Raw genomic sequence first — 17050 nt, forward strand, 5'->3', positions numbered from 1 at the left:
TGTTGGGCCTAGGACAGACTAGTAATTGTTACTGTCAGGAGGGCATGTTACAAATGGCTCTACCAATTGGTAGAGCGAGCAAATTCCTAGGGAAGATTTTAAGCTAGATACACAAAGAAATTGCAAAACTATTCTAGTGGGGGACCTCAACCTTCCCCTCTCAGAATCACACAAATATCCCCACAAAGTAAATTAGAAAGAAATTAGGGACATTAATAAGATTCTAGAAAACCTAGACATGAAAGACCTTTGGAGAAAATTGAATAGGCACAGAATACACTTCTTTCTTGACAGTACATAGCACTTACACAAAAATTCATCATGTATTAAAGCATAAAAACCTCACAATCAAATGCAAAAAAGCAGAAATAGTAAATGCTTCCTTTTCACTCCACAATGAAATAAAAACATAATCCATAAAGAGTTAGGGAAAGATAAGCTAAAACAATTGAAAATTAAATAATCTAATTTGAAAGAATGAGTAGAGCAAACAACAAATCACAGAAAGCACACATAATTTTATCCAAGAAAATGACAATAATTAAACAACATACCAAAACCTATGTGATACAGCCACAGCAGTCCTTAGGGAAATTTTATATCTTTTATAACTATATTAATAAAACAGAAAAAGGGAAGGTCAATTTAGTCATGCAACAAAAAAGCTAGAAAAAATAGAAAATAAAAATCCTCCAATAAATACCAAATTTGAAATTGTGAACCTCAAAGAAGAGATTAATAACTAACAACTAACAAGAAATTAACAAAGATAAGAATTGGTTTTATAAAAAAAAAAAAAAAACTAAGCAAATAGATAAATGTTGGTTAATTTGATCAGAAAAAGGAAAGAAAAACAGCCAAATCACCAACATCAAAAATGAAAGGGATGAAACTAGTAAAGAAATTAAAGCAATAATTAGGAGCTATTTTGCCCAACTCTAGAATAGCAAGTCTGATAATTTAGCATAAATGAATGAATATTTATAAAAATATAAATTGTACAGATTAACAGATTAAATAAAATACTTAAATAGTCCCATTTTAAAGAAAGAAATTGAACAAGCCATTAATGAACTCCCTATAATCCCTCTAGAGCCAGATGCATTCACATGTGAATTCTACCAAACATTTAAAGAACAATTAATTCCAAAACTAGGTAAACTATTTAGAAAAATAGGTAAATAAGGAATATTGCCAAATTCCTTCTATGATACAAATATGGCATTGATACCAAAATCAGGAAGAACCAAAACAGAAAAAGAAAATTATAGACCAATTTCCCTAATGAATATTGATGCAAAAATTTTAAATAAAATATTAACAAAGTGATTACAGGAACTAATCAACAGAATAATACATGAATAATACATTGTGACCAAGGTAGATTTATGCCAGAAAAGCAGGCTGGTTGAATTTCAGGAAAACTATTACCATAGTCAACCATATCAATAACAAAACCACCAGAAATTATATGATAATCTCATTAGATCAGACAAAGCTTTTGAGAAAATAAAGCACTTATTTCTATGAAAAACACTAGAGAGCATAGGGATAAAGAGAGCTTTCCTTAAAATAATAAGCAGTATCTAATCTACAGCAAGCATTATTTGTAATGGAGAGGAGCTTGACACATTTCCAATAAGTTCAGGGGTAAAACAAGAAAGCCTATTATCGAAATTATTATTCAGCTTCGTACTAGAAATGTTGATTTTAGTAATAAGAAAAGATAAAGAAATTGAACAAAGTAGAATAGGCAATGAGGAAATAAAACTATCACTCTTTGCAGATGATATGATGATATACTTAGAGTCCTAAAAAAATCATCCAAAAATCTATTGGAAACAAATAAAATAAATCCATGCAAATCATCAGTATTTCTATATATTTCTGACAAAGTCCATCAGCAAAAGATAGAAAGAGAAATTCCATTTGAAATTACTGAAGACAAAATAAAAATAAAGTACTACCTGCCAAGATAAACCCAAGAACTATATAAAGAAAATTACAAAACTCTTCTCACATCAATAAAATGAGATCTCAGCTACCATTTCTTAGATTGGTTAAGATGACAGGAAAAGATAATGATAAATGTTGGAGGGGATGAGGAAAACTGGGACACTAATGCATTGTTAGTGTAGTTGTGAAATGATCCAATCATTCTGGAGAGCAATCTGGAACTATGCCCAATGGGTTATAAAATTGTGCATAGTCTTTGACCTAGCAGCAGTGCCATTACTGGGTCTATATCCCAAGGAAATCATAAAGGAGGGAAAAGGACCCCATGTGCAAAAATGTTTCTGGTTCTTTTTATAATAGCAAAGAACTAGAAAAAGAATGGATGCCCGTCAATTGAGGAATGGCAAAATAAGTTGTAGTACAACAAGGTAATGGAATATTATTGTTCCTTACAAAAATGATGAACAAGCTGATTATAGAAAGTCCTGAAAAGACTTACATGAATTGATGCTGAGCAAAACAAGCAGAATCAGGAATGCATTGTATACAGTAATAGCAAGAATATGAAAACCTTGATTATTAGTTTTTCAGTGATCCAAATCAATCCCAATGGACTTTGGACAGAAAATATCACCTGCATCAAGAAAAAAAAAAAAAAAAAACAAACAACTAAAGAGACTGAATATAAATCAAAATGCTATATTCACTTTTATTTTCTGGGTTTTTTGTTTGTTTGTTTTTTGTTTTGTTTTGTTTGTTTGTTTGTTTTTGTCTCTCCTGGGGTTTTTCACTTTTGCTCTAGTATTTCTCTCCCAATATGATGCACAAAGTAATGTGGATTAAAATAAATACACTTATTACAATTATTTTTTTTTAATTAAAAAGATGTTATCAACCATAGGCTATTTTAAAAATCTTCAAAGAAAGGACTAATAATAAAATGTTTTCATTCTTACCTTCCCCTCCTATCATTATCAAGCTCTAGTTTTATTCCCCAACTCTTTGTTTGACCTTCTCTGAAACTTCCTCAGGAAAACAAAAAAGGATAATTACAGCTATATTTTAAATGATATTCATTCATTAAACAAGAGATATAATCTCTCATAGAGGAGATGTAATTTGTGGTGGGTGAGGAAGTTATCCAAACAGAAACAATAATAATTATCTTATATACTTTATACACCAACACAGATGGGAAAAAGATAAAGACATATATATATATATATATATATATATATATATATATATATATATATATATATATGTATGTATTTTCATCATTTCCTAAAGAGATTTAGATGATGTAAATCAGTCAACCTAATGAGAATAATAACTCAGAGAATCCTCAGAGAGCAATCACTTTATATCTTGATGGAATGTAAGGTCCCTGAGTGATTATTTCATCTTTGCTTTCTATCCCCAACTCAAGCAACAAATAGGGACAATGGTTACATAGGGTAATAAGGTATAAATAGATTGTGATCTTCAGCATTGGAGAGAAGACACATCCATACATCAATCAATCAACAAGAAATACTGGGTGTTTACTATGTGTCAGGCACTGTAGTTGATCCTAGGGATACAATTCAAAAGAATGAAACAATACGTACTCATAAGGAGCTCACATTTTATATACATATATCCAGACACATAAATATGACATATACATATAAGTTTATGTATGTATGCTTACATATATGTGTATTCATATATACATACACACATATACCTTATACATATATAGAAAGAGAGACATAGAAACAGTGAAAGTGCTTGTACTAAATATAATGTTAATAAACATATTCAAAGTATACATTGAAGGAATTTCTCAAAAATGAAAGCACAAATATGGCTTCACAATATACCTTGCAATGAAATTGGACTACTGGAGAGGCTATTGAATGACTGAATCATCTATGCTCCTCAGCGGACTCCTTTCTAATTAATGATAGTCATTGACTCTTTCCTTATAATACTGAATTACAGGTCTGTATTCTGAGAATTGTTTGAAATTTTATTTAAACCTCTAGCTCACTGATAATCATAACAGAGTCAGAATACTATTTGAACCTCAGTCCAAATTCTCTCTACTATCATTGCTTAGTAAGCATTCCTCTTTTAAGTTTTCTACAATCTGGATATTTCATCCAATTCAGACCTGATGGCCAATATAACAATTCCCAACACATTATCCTTTTCTGAATTAGTTCAATACAAGGTTCACATATGTTCTCTCCTCCCAAAGATGTTATCCTCTAAATAAAATACTTCTATATATTTACTGCTCTTTCTCAACCTCTCTAAATTCTCAGTTCTTTATTCAACTCAGTTCCCAAGAATTGCCAACCTGCAAGTGGAAGCTCTGGAATATGTCCTAAACCAGATTAAAATGTAATCAGAAAATGTATAAAAAACAAATAAAATATAATACAATATATATAATATTAATTTGTAGTTTTCTAAGTCAATATACAATTCCCATTTATGGATTTGATGTCTCTATTCCATATGACCTTAGTTGTACAGAAAAATGATCATGACATCTTCACTTTGATGTCCAAGTTTCTTTGAAATTTCTTTATTTTATCATAATATTTTGCCATTCCATTTTTACCATTTTTCAGAAACTCTCTCTTCTTTGTTTTCACCATGATCTCCATTTGTTCTAGTCCTCTGTTATTTAACAAGCCATTACCTCTGCACTGGTTACACTTTCTTCCTTTCTTAATCTCAATCTTCCACTGAATCAGTTCAAATCTACACTATTTTCTCTACTCAAATCCCTTGCCTTTAAGTCTTATGACTGATATTTCTTTGCCAAACTCTATCCTTGAAATAAATACTCCCACCATCTGCTTCCTTTGCTCCTATTCGCATACATGCTGCTAAACAGAGCTGGAGGAAATCACAGAAGCATGCTGATTTGTTCTACTACAAATTATGCTACAAAATGTCACCTGGGCCCTCAGTGCAGCAAGACAATCTTTTTTATATCTCTCAAATTGATTTCACTGTCTCACACATCACAGCAGTTATTCCAAATCTTTTCATCTCACTTCAGGTGTCTCATGGCATTGATCCCTCTTTTTATCAACTGAGAACCTCCCTTTACAACTTACTAAAAAAGTTGAGATCATTCACTGAGAGCTCACTCTTCTACTTTTTTATTTGATAACACTTATAAATCTTCCATCCCAATCTTTTACTTCACCCTTTGTCTCATAGGAAAAGAGGGCCTTCTTATTATTAAAAAAGAGGAAACTCCTATCTATGCATCCTTGATACCATGCTCTTCTACATGCTCTAGAAAACTGACCTTGTATCCTTCACAAATTCTCTCTCTAACCTTCACTCTCTCCCTATTTTCTTTTTCCCTGCTACTGATCATGTCTTCCCATTCCTAAAATTCAAGAAAACAACAAAAAAACTTCCTCACTTGATTTAATCATTCCCATAAGATGTTATCCTATCATTTCCCCCCATTTTTCTTGGCTAAATTCCTTGAAAAATCATCAACAATAGATGGCTTTTTTATCATTTAAGGTTCTTTCCTTTTTATTATATTTTAAATTGCAAAGTGGCTTCCTTTCTCTCTCATTTTCTACCCCATACTAGACTAGAGGAGGCCATTATTTGATATAGGATAATTATATGTATTATATAATTATCCTATATCTATATATCCTATTTATATTATCCTATTATATATTATTATTTATATATATATTATATATTATATTAATTATCCTATATATATATATATATATATAAAATACATACACACATACATGGATGGAAAACTATTCTATAAATTCTTCTATTTATCAATTATGACTTCTAAATCCTCTGCAATATGGCTTCTGATCTCATCTTTCAATTGAAACTTCTCTCTCCAAAGCCAACTGTAATATCTTAATTGCCAAACTAAATGTTTCTTTCTCAAGTCTTTTCTTTCTTGACCTGATTTCAGCCTTTGACACTGGTAATTGTCTCTTCCTGGTGTCTTTCTCCTCTTTGGGTGGTGTTTTCTGGTTCTCCTGTTACTTCTTTGTCTACTCTTTCTAATTTTCCTTTGATAAATCTTTCAACAGACCATGTTCATTCATTAGGAATATTCCATCTTCTTATCTGTCTTTAGCATCTGTTCTGAACCCTCTTCTTTTTTCTACTTTCTCATGTAATGCTCCCATCAGTTAGTTCTGCTGGGTTCAGTTATTATCTCTGTGCAAATGATTCCTAAGTCTCAATTGTTTTTTGTTGCTGTTCAGTCATCATTTTAGTAATGTACAGATGTGCATGACTCATTTGGAACTGACCAAGATAAGAGTGGTTTGCCTTTTTTCTTCTGTAAAATGATGAGAAAACTGATGCAAACAATATTTTGTGACTTGCCCAAGGTCACATACCTGCTATGTGTTTAATATTTTTACTCAGGGAGATGAGTCTTCCTGACTTCAGATTCAGCACTCTATCTACTATACTACTGAGCTGAAAATCAATATCTAACTTTAATCTTATATTTCAATCCCACATCACTTACTACCTCAGATGCTTCTCATAAAAATCTCAAAATCTATATATCTGAAGCAGAATTCATTATCTTTTCAAGCAAACTCCTCTTTTCCCACCATTATCACTATCCAAGGTACTAACATTCTCCTAATTACCTCTCTTCTCAGCCTTGATAGTACCTTTGACTCCTCACTTACTCCACCTCATCTATTCAATTAATTCCCAAGTGTTCACAATACCATTCCTTTACATTCCTTTCTCTTATATAAACACTGCCCTATCTAGGCATTCATCACCTAATGCATGAATTGTTGTAATAGCTATTTAATTGTTCTTTCTTGTTCAATTCTCTGCCCAATTCCAATCCACCCTTCACTCTACTGTCAAAATAATCTTCCTTAAGAACTGGTATGAGTATATCACACACACAAAGATTCCCTAATATATTTGGGATCAAATATCCTTTATTTGCCAATTGAGGCCATTCACAATTTCAGTCTACAATCCAATAATCTAATAATCACCCTGGACTAGTTTCTGTTTCTCACAAAAGACACTTCATCTTTAGACTCAATGCCTTTGCAATAGTTGTTCCCTTATATCTGGAATACTCTCCCTCACTCCTAACTCCTGGCTTCCCTATCTTCTTTAGGAACCTTTTCTATTCTCCCTTTGCAAATGCTTTGCCTTTAAAAGTGTCATTTACCTACTCTGAAAATACTTCACATGTACATAGTTTATATGTTGTGTCCCATCCCCACCTCTATCCCCATTAGAATGTGAGGTCCTTGAGAACAGGGGCTGACTTTTTAACTTTCTTTATATCTCCGTGCTTAGAAGAGTTTTTGATATATATATAGTAAGCTCTTAATTAATGCTTATTGGCTGACCAACTGAATCTTTCACTCATTGCTCCCATGGGTTGTGACTTTTGGAAAAAGCAAAATAAATCAGATTACCTTTCAGGTGACAATCTTTTAAATAAGATAATAGATTAAGGGATGGAAGGATTTCAAGTATCTCTTAATAAAGACTCATTTTAAAGAGGAGGCCTAAAGAAGTTAAGTGATTTATTTAAAGACATCCTTAGTATACTGAAGACTTTGCCATCCCCCTCAACTCTTCTACTCCTATCAACTATTCTCTTATGTTTGTGATATATACTCACTTTCTTAAAATGCATCTAACATTGTCTAGAATTGGTCAATATTCTTTCCACACTTTTAAATTCTGCAATATTTTATTATATAAGCATCTACAGATCTGGTGAAAATTTGTAGATATGTTGAGATCTATACATGTGGAAATATTGTCCATATTGGTGAAATTTTAGATCTATCAAAAATCCCAAGAATATTACATTTTTTTCATTTCAAAATTATTTACACATTCTATATTTTCTATGATTTATTTAATGTAGGATTCTTAAAATGGTATTCATGCTTTTTTAAAAAATTGATCATTTTATTTCAATAAAATTAGCATCCTTTTCAAGACTATGTATTTTTGCTTTATTCATTTTTAAAACAGTATTCTGAGAAGGGGCCCATGTTTCATCAGAGTGCAAAAAATGATCCATGACACAGGTTTAAGAACCCCCTGATGGAAAACTTAATCCTAGATTTAAAGACCAAAAACTTTGCATGGTCCAAGGTTGAAAATGTTAATCACTTCATACTAAGTAGTAGATTAAAACAGACAAAAAGATTTCCAGTACTTCAAAAGACCCTTTTCTTCATTAATATGCATATTCCCTTCACTAGTATCAACATCAACCACTTCACAGAGTATTGACTGATTTTAAGAGTCATGCCCTTCACCTGGAAAAAAAAATCATCACTCAATGGTACCACCCTCTGGCCAACTATTCTGAGCTTAGCTAGACCATCATCAAAGCATATAAGGGCATATAAGACTGGCACCTCCTGGGCTTATCTTCTAGAATTCACACAGAATCAATTGTGTAAGATTTTAGCAGGAATCACTTGTTTAAGTAGAACATACATTTCTCTTTGAAGTGACTGTCTCTAGTGACTGATTGAAAGACCAATGTACTTTGAAAGTAGAGTATATTTACAAATGAATGGATTTTCTAAGACAATCTTATAAAATCTACCAAAAATAAAATAAAATTTAATTTAAAAAATCAATCACTCAACCAGCATTGATTAAGTACCTATCGTGTTTCAGGCACTGTTCTAGATGCTGGGAATACAAATAGCACATAATATACACTGATGAGTCACAAAGAGTTTATATTATAATCGAGAGAGAACTGTATACATAAACATATACAAAATAAATACATAAAATATAAAATAGTGGTATAGTGAATAGAGTACAAGACCTGGAGTCAGGAAGACTCCCATTTGTAAGTGCAAATCTGGCCTCAGAAACTGATTAACTATTTAATCATAGATAAGTCACTTAATCTTTTTTACCTCAGTTTCTTCCTCTGTAAAATAAGCTGGAGAAGGAATAGCAAAACACTCTAGTATCTCTTCCAAGAAAACCCCTAAATGGGGTCATGAAGAGTTGAACAAAACTGAATAACAAGGACAAAGTTAACTACAATGTAATTTGGGATAGAGGGAGTAGAAGTTGCAGGTATTAAGAAAGGCATCATGTAGAAGGTGTATTTGAGATATATCTTTTTCAATTAAAGCTTTTTTATTTTCAAAACATATGCAAAGATAATTTTCAACATCCACCCCTGCCAAATCTTACATTCCCAAATTTTTTCCTACCTTATTTCACCCTCTCTCATAGATGGTAATCCAATATATGTTAAACATGTGCAATTCTTTTAGACATATTTCCACAATTATCATTGTGCTGCTTCTTAAAGGAGGAGAGGGATTCTGAGGTATGAGAGCATGGGCATGAAGGATGACAGTATAGAAAGAACCATTGGTGATGCAGAGTCTTTTATTTTAAATGCAGAAAAGTCTAATTTAGCTGGATTGCAGAGTTTTGGGCTGGGGGAACATTATCCAGGAAGACTAAAAAGATAAGTTGAATTCAGATTATCATAGTGCTTACCAAGTCTTACCAAGGAAAGACAGAATGAGATAATGTCTACAAAATGGTACTTATTATGCTGCTCTTAATGCTGGTGCTGTTGCTGCTGCTACTGAGGAGAAGACGTGGATGTTAAACTTTAAAAGCTTAATGGAAGATTTTATATTTTATCAGAAAGTAAATAGAGAACTATGAAAATTTGTGGAGTAGAGGAGTGTGGTGGTAAGATATGTGTCTAAATAAATGACTGGCAGATTGCTAAAACAATAGAATAGGACAGATTTAAGACCAGTATACTAATCATACAGCATAATCTAAGGTGGTGGCTGTGAGGAAAATGAGAGATGTTGTGGAGACCTGCATAGCTAGATTTGGCAATTTAATTAATCACATGAGATAAGAGAAATTGAAGTAAAGGATGACAATGAGTTTATGAGTACAAGAAACTGGAGGCCAGATAGAATGTTGTCTTCAGTCATTCAGTCAAGTCCAACTCTTCATGCCTCTGTGTAGTTCATGGAGTTTTCTTGGCAAAAATAGACATTTCCTTCCCCAGTGAATTAAGACAGAAATTAAATGATTTGACCAGAGTCACACAGCTAGTAAATGTTTGAATTTCTAATTCCAGACCTGCCACACTATTCACTGAGGCATCTAGTTGCTTTAAGAGTAAAATAATGAGATAAATTATTATTAATAATCAAATATGAGGAAGATCCAGGCTTTTTCCCTGCCCTATTTCCTTTTTCAGAGTCAAGCTTTTGAAGAACATTACTGATCTCTGCCAAAATTTATCCCACTTAAATCATTTTATGTAAGGTTAATTCCTGTCCATTGTGTTTTACTTGAGCAAGTTTGAGTGGAGATATGTCCTTTGTTTAGATTATTGAAGTCTGAAAGTATCCTGAGTGTAAAGAAGACTAACCTCTTTGTCCAAAAGTGACATGATATCACTCTCTTAGTCCCTCACTGCAGTAAGCTCTCTTCTCATTGTAATATTAATTCTCTCATTAATTGTTAACAAATCAATTTTGATTGCCACTCTCAAGGAACACCCTTTTTCCAAGAGCATATAAAACATGAAACCACCAAGATCATTTTTGGTCTGTAAGAGATGGCCAAGTGATCATTTCTTTTATTAACAAAATGCTAGCATTGTTAATAAAATAGCTAACTACCTAGAAATTTTGTTCCTTGAACTTTTTAAATGTCACAATAAGTACTTACTAAAACCCATAGAATAAAAAAGGAGTGACAGTTTGTGAAAAATGAAGTTTTTATTCCTATTTGCAAAGATGACAATGGTTAGAAGAATTCCATATTACAAATAGTTTTTCCATGAAAAGACAATTTTTCATTTCCTGATAGAGGCAGAAAAGTAGCACCCCAAACTGAAATAGTTACATTGTAAAGGACTGGTCTTAACATGCTAGCATATATATATATATATATATATATATATATATATATGTAATAATAATATTAACTCAAGTCCAAACATCACATTTACGTTGGTCTTTTTCCTACTTGATGGACAGCAATTGCATTAGGGACAAGGTGGAATTGGTGGGAGCAAGAGCTGGAGAATGTAATGCTCTTACTTTGCTTTTAGTAAATCTACCCAGTCATTCCTCAGACTGGAGTCATTCATCTCCCTCAATGAAGTGAAAGTCCCAGAGCAAAGAATTTTGGGACTTGAGTCCCACTAATAAAGACATATTACCATTTTTAAGATTATAATCAACCAGAACCATTATTATAGCTGATGTTCCTTTTCTTACAAGTTAGAATTTTAATATCACTTGAAATTGAAAAGTCATTATTTTTCTAAGGCCCAGTAGTGTGCTAAATTAATTTGGTGGATTTTGGAGGGGGATCAAGGAGAACTAACCAGTCTTAAATACTTTTTGTATTAGCCAATGATTCCTATACCTGCCCCATTTCTTAATAGCCAACTAAATATGTTCTCAATCTGAGTTGTTTAATCTAATCTGAAATCATTTTACATCCAAGTAATTCACGTCAGATTGTGTTCACAAAGACAAACTGATTTTTTTTTTTTTTTTTTTTTTACATTTAAAGCAATAGCATCAGGTCACAGGAATGAAAATGGTAAGGGTGTTAGAAATGATCCAAAATATTTAATCTATACTTTCCTTTTTTAATGAGGAAACTGTGGGCCATCTAAAGTTATGCATACCAGATCCAGAAGCTTTAAGAATCAAATACATTTTGAATTTTCTTCCTCTTTTCAATATACTATACTGCCTCTCAATCAATGAATTGATATCAATCATTCACAACAAACTAGTAATGAAATTGTAAAGGTTCTTTAAAAGATACATCAGAATTGCAACCTATATTGTTCATGGATTTTACCATTGCAATTGTAAATTGAAAAAAGTTGGTCAGCTTTGGGATCTAAGTGCCCTATAAAGTCACAGCAATCCAAGACATTGGAAATGAATGATTTCTAATAAAACTGAGGTCTCCAAGAATCTCTTAGTCCTTTCTATGATATTAGAGATACCCAACCACTTAAAGCCATAATATGTACCAAAGTATATTAATATACTTATGAATACTTCTATTTACCAGAATCCCCCCATTATTTTCATACATCCTTTCTTCCTTCTTTTGTTCTATTATTCCCTTTCTTTTCTTTGTTCCTTCCATCCCTCCTTCTTTTTTTCTTTTTTCCCTCTTATCTTTCTCATTCCTTCCTTTCTTCCTTCCATCCTTTCTTTTTCTATCTTTCTGGTTTTTTTTATTTATTCCCTTCCTTTCTTCTTTCCATACTTATTCTTTTCTTCCTGCCTTCTACCTACCTTTTTTTTAGTGAAAGCTTTTATATAACTATACCTATCCCCAACTTACAGTAGCAAAACTGATAAGAATTTTAATGAATCCATATTAGATTTTTATCTTATATATCTCAAAATCTTTTTTGAAATCTACATTCTGACTAAAGTTTCTCATCCTATGTTTTTCTTACCTGCTGTTTCCGTACAAACACACCCTCTTTTTCAAAAAATAGCTTTTCATTTTTTTTTTCAAAATACATGATACAAGATAATTTTCAACATTTACCCTTGCAAAACCTTGTGTTCCAAATTTTTCTCCCTTCTTCCTCTCATCCCCTTCACCTCACCTTAATCCAATATAGGTTAAATATGTGCAATTCTTCTAATATTTCGACATTCAACATGCTGCACAAGAAAAATCAGATCAAAATAGGGAATATGAGAAAGGAAAAAAAAACAGTAAGGAAACAAACAACCAAAAAAAAAAAAAAGGTGAAATTCCTACGTTGATACATCCTCTTTTCATCCTTTGTTATAGGGATGGATTTCAGGGAGTGAGAAAAGGAGAATATTCACTCAGAAATGTGTGTGTGTGTGTGTGTGTGTGTGTGTGTGTGTGTGTGTGTGTGTGTTTGTGCATGCGTGCGTGTGTGTGTGAGAGAGAGACACAGAGAGAGAGAGAGAGAGAGAGAGAGAGAGAGAGAGAGAGAGATGTATATGGTTTATATTTGTGTATATATTTTATATATGTAGTCAGTCCAAATTTATCTTTAAAAAAAAAATCTTCCCACTTTGCTCAGTATACAGAAGTATCTAAGGAATTACTCATGTAAACCACAGTGAGGCATAAGCCTAGATCTGAAAGGGACCTCAAGTTGGACCTCCGTTTTTTACAGATAAGAAATCTGAGTCATGGACAGGGTAAGAGGCTTTCCCAGGATTATACAGCTAAGAAGTAACAGCAGCAGAATTTGAACCCTGATTCTCTACCTACAGCTCCAACTATTCTTTCAAAATCCAGTCAGCTTCTTGTTATCATCCCTTTTAGCACAAATGTTCTTTGGTAATTTTAGATTTAGATTTAAATAAACTGAGAGGATAAAGTGCATAAATAGGCTGAATCAACCAGAACATCTGATTATCTTTTCACCACAGGAAAAAGAGACCTTTTATTACTCACTCATGCCCATGCTGTCATGACTTATGTGTTATTTTCTCTCATAAAATTTTTTTCATTAATGCTGTTTTCAACCATAGTCATTTTCCAATAATCAATCCCTCCTTTATATTCCACTTTTCCTTATGAAGGAACAGTACTCATCTTTCATAGGTAAGTAAAAGAAATTCTACATAAACAGAATTTCTTTTAATTTATCCTTTGCTGTATATAGCATTATTGAGGGTCTAACTCAATAAGAAATTTCATCCAAAGGCTGGATTTCTTCATAAAAAAGAGGATTTGGATGCTTAAAATGCAAACTACTTAAAATCAGGCAAACAATTTTTTGTTTTGATCTTTTCCTGTTTACTTGTGTTACTTAGAAATTGGATGGACAATCTTAGAATAAGAAAGATTTAGATTCAAATCCCACTACTTATAAGTAAATGTATTACCATGGATTGGACATATTACTTAACCTCTCAGTGCCCTATCTAAGGCTATGTTATAGACAGACAACTCAAATCTCTCTAGTGTCTTCCATACCCTCTGCCCCTCTGATTGGAGGGCTGGAAGGCAGAGCAAAGAGCTCTTGCTGAAGCTTCCACTTAAAGAAAACCTCCAGACCAGACTTCTTTTCCCCAGCTTCCTTTCTTATATTGGCCTGCATTATGGCCTTGGGGCCCGCATCACCAGTATATATATCATCTGGTGAGATTGCTTTAGCCTTGACACTCTCATATCATTGGTAATATACTAAACAGCTGTTTACACATACATCATTACATCTGCAAAAAGAGACAGATATATTGTATTAAGATTTTCTCAATTGCAATATTAAGGGTACTCATATCCAAATGGAAGCTAAAGTACATAAAAGAGACAGCAGTCTCATCCAGAACATGGATACATAGGAATTCCAGTAGACTTATTGTTGAATTGAATTGAAGGAGTGAGCCAAGGATCTATTCTGAAAACCTTTCTCAAAATCTGAATTGAATTAGAATGGGCAAACTCATGTAGTTGAATATTGATAAGTTTAAAATGGAGGTATAGTGACCAATCAGCCAACAGATTCCAAAAAGAAATGAGAAATCCAAGTCATAAAGCATGATTCTCTAGGGAGAGAAATGTGTAGAAAAGAAGTACAAAGTGGGTGAATTTGAAAAGTGAAAATAATTTATTTCACTGATTGGAATAGTTTTCTACAATCTCAAATTTTTCTATGATGTCCTAAGAAATTAGTTGGTCAGTTTCACACATGTAATTCTTCTTCCATCCTAAACTAGCAGAGCTAGTTAGTTGGAAAATGTTCAGGATTTCCCATTGGGTAAAACTTCAAGGTTGTAAATAATCAGCAATTTCTTTTCTTAATTACTTGCCACTTCCTCTTCCTCCTTAGAGAACATGGAAATTTATTAGATAATATTTGTTAAGAACTTTGATATCTTCAGAAAGATAGTGTTAACAAAGTTTTATTTTTTGGTATAAACTAATTTCAACTTTAAAAAATAGATTATACATCCCCCAGATAATGGGCAGATATGTACATTAACTTTTTAAAGAAAAATTCCTACTTTCTTCTGAAAATAAAAAGAGGAAAAAACAAAATGTTTCTATAACTACAGCACTGTCACTAAAAGAAATCAAGGGAGAATAAGTTTCTGGAGCAAAAATGAAAAATCTCTGACCTCACTATGACCTAACAAGACATCTTTTAAAAACCATTTAGAATCTAGCCTTAGATTGCTAATTATATTTCAACTCTCAACCATAATATAATATATTATTCTGTAGGTAAGCATGATCAGTATCTTGGTCTTCCCACAGTGCAAATAAGTTATTGGCTATTTGGTACATTTCCTGGTTAATGACACAGAATTAAATTAAAATATATTATGTAAATGATATTAACAAACTCCGTGATTGAATCACTTAAGAAAAATGATAACCTTAATTAAAGCTGTGCACTTCTCATCAGAACATGTCCAGGCTAACTTGAAAAGCATGAGAAATCATTTTCCCTTCTTCCAAATGAATTGTTAGTAAAGTGGGAACGTACAAAGAAAAATAATCTAGAACATAAGTGCTGCCATAGTTTGCAAACCTTCTCTTCCCTCAATGCATAGTGAAAGTCAAAACTACAAGATCAAATCAGTATTTTGATATGTTCTTGGTTTTTTCTTCCTGATGTATTTCTTATTTAAATATTTTTTCTGGAGCTTCTTCCTGAAAGAAAGGCCCAGGTTTTTAGCACAAATTCTCTAGTGATGTCTTATTGCAAGAATCATGTATGGAATTGAAATTCAAGATTGCCCAGTAGCCAATGGAAAGAGTTGTAGTGAATATGGGATATTGTAATAGTTCAAGGCTGAGGTGATAAAGGTGTACCCTAGAGTAGTGGCTATGTCAGATGAAAGAAGGGGCAATATTGGACAGATGTTACAGAGATTAAACTGACAGGCATTGGCAAGAGTTTGGATATGGGGGAATGAGAAATAATGAAAAATCCAGAATAATGCCTAAATTGTGGGTTTAAGGGAGTGGGAGGATAGTGTTGTTTTCTATAGAAAAAAGGGGAAAAGGATTTAAGGGAAAAGATAATGACTTCTCTTTTGGATATGTTTAGTTAAGATGTTCATTGGACAGCTACTTCAAGGTGTCTGTAAGGCAATTGGAAAAGCGAGATTGGAAATCAGGAGGGAAGTTGGAGCAAGAATTGTGGATCTGAGAATCATCATCACAGAAATGGCTATTAAATCCTTGGGAACCTATAAAATCACAAAGTGAAATAGTATAGGAGAAGAGAAAAGTGTTCACAACAGAGCCTTAAAAAACATCTATAGTTAGAATGTATGTATGATCTGGATGAAGATCCAGCAAAGGAAACTGAAAAGAAGCAGTCAGATAGGTAAGAGAAGAATGAAGTCAAATTAGTATCCTAAAAACCAAGAAAGAAGAGTGACCGGAAATGTTAAAGGCTACAGAGAGGTCAAGGAGTATGAGGACTTCGGAAAAGCCAGTGGATTTATCAACTAAGACATCATCGTTAACTATGAAGAGAGTTTAACCCTTATGAATTGTTAAGAGAACAAGAGAAGAGAAAGTGGAGGCACATGGTGTAGACAGCATTTTTTAATGACTTATCTACAAAAAAGCTTAAGAGATATGCCAAAATAATGTCAAAAATAAGAAACATGCCAAAAAATAAGAGATATGTCAAAATAAAAGTGAGGTTTTGTTAGTTTTTTTTTTTTTTATTTTATTTTGTTTCGTTTTTGGTTTTCAGGATGGGAAAGACATGGACATATAGACAATAAGAAATGAGTCAGTAGATAGAACAACTGGAGTACTTGGATTTTAATAAAAACCTTAAAGTGGTAGAAGAAAATAACTTTCAGGTTCAAGGAAATTAATCTATAATTATGGATTGTTAGTTACTATAAGAAGTAGTAAAATATATATTTAGGAGCAAAGAATTTTACCATAGTATCCTGCTGCTGACACCATAAATATCTATTTTGTCTTAGATATGTGCGCTACATTAGAACAATAAATACATCCTTCCTTAGACATATTGCAAAATATATGTACTCCT

This window comes from Sminthopsis crassicaudata, chromosome 3 (assembly GCF_048593235.1).
Source record: "Sminthopsis crassicaudata isolate SCR6 chromosome 3, ASM4859323v1, whole genome shotgun sequence".
Classification (NCBI taxonomy): domain Eukaryota; kingdom Metazoa; phylum Chordata; class Mammalia; order Dasyuromorphia; family Dasyuridae; genus Sminthopsis; species Sminthopsis crassicaudata.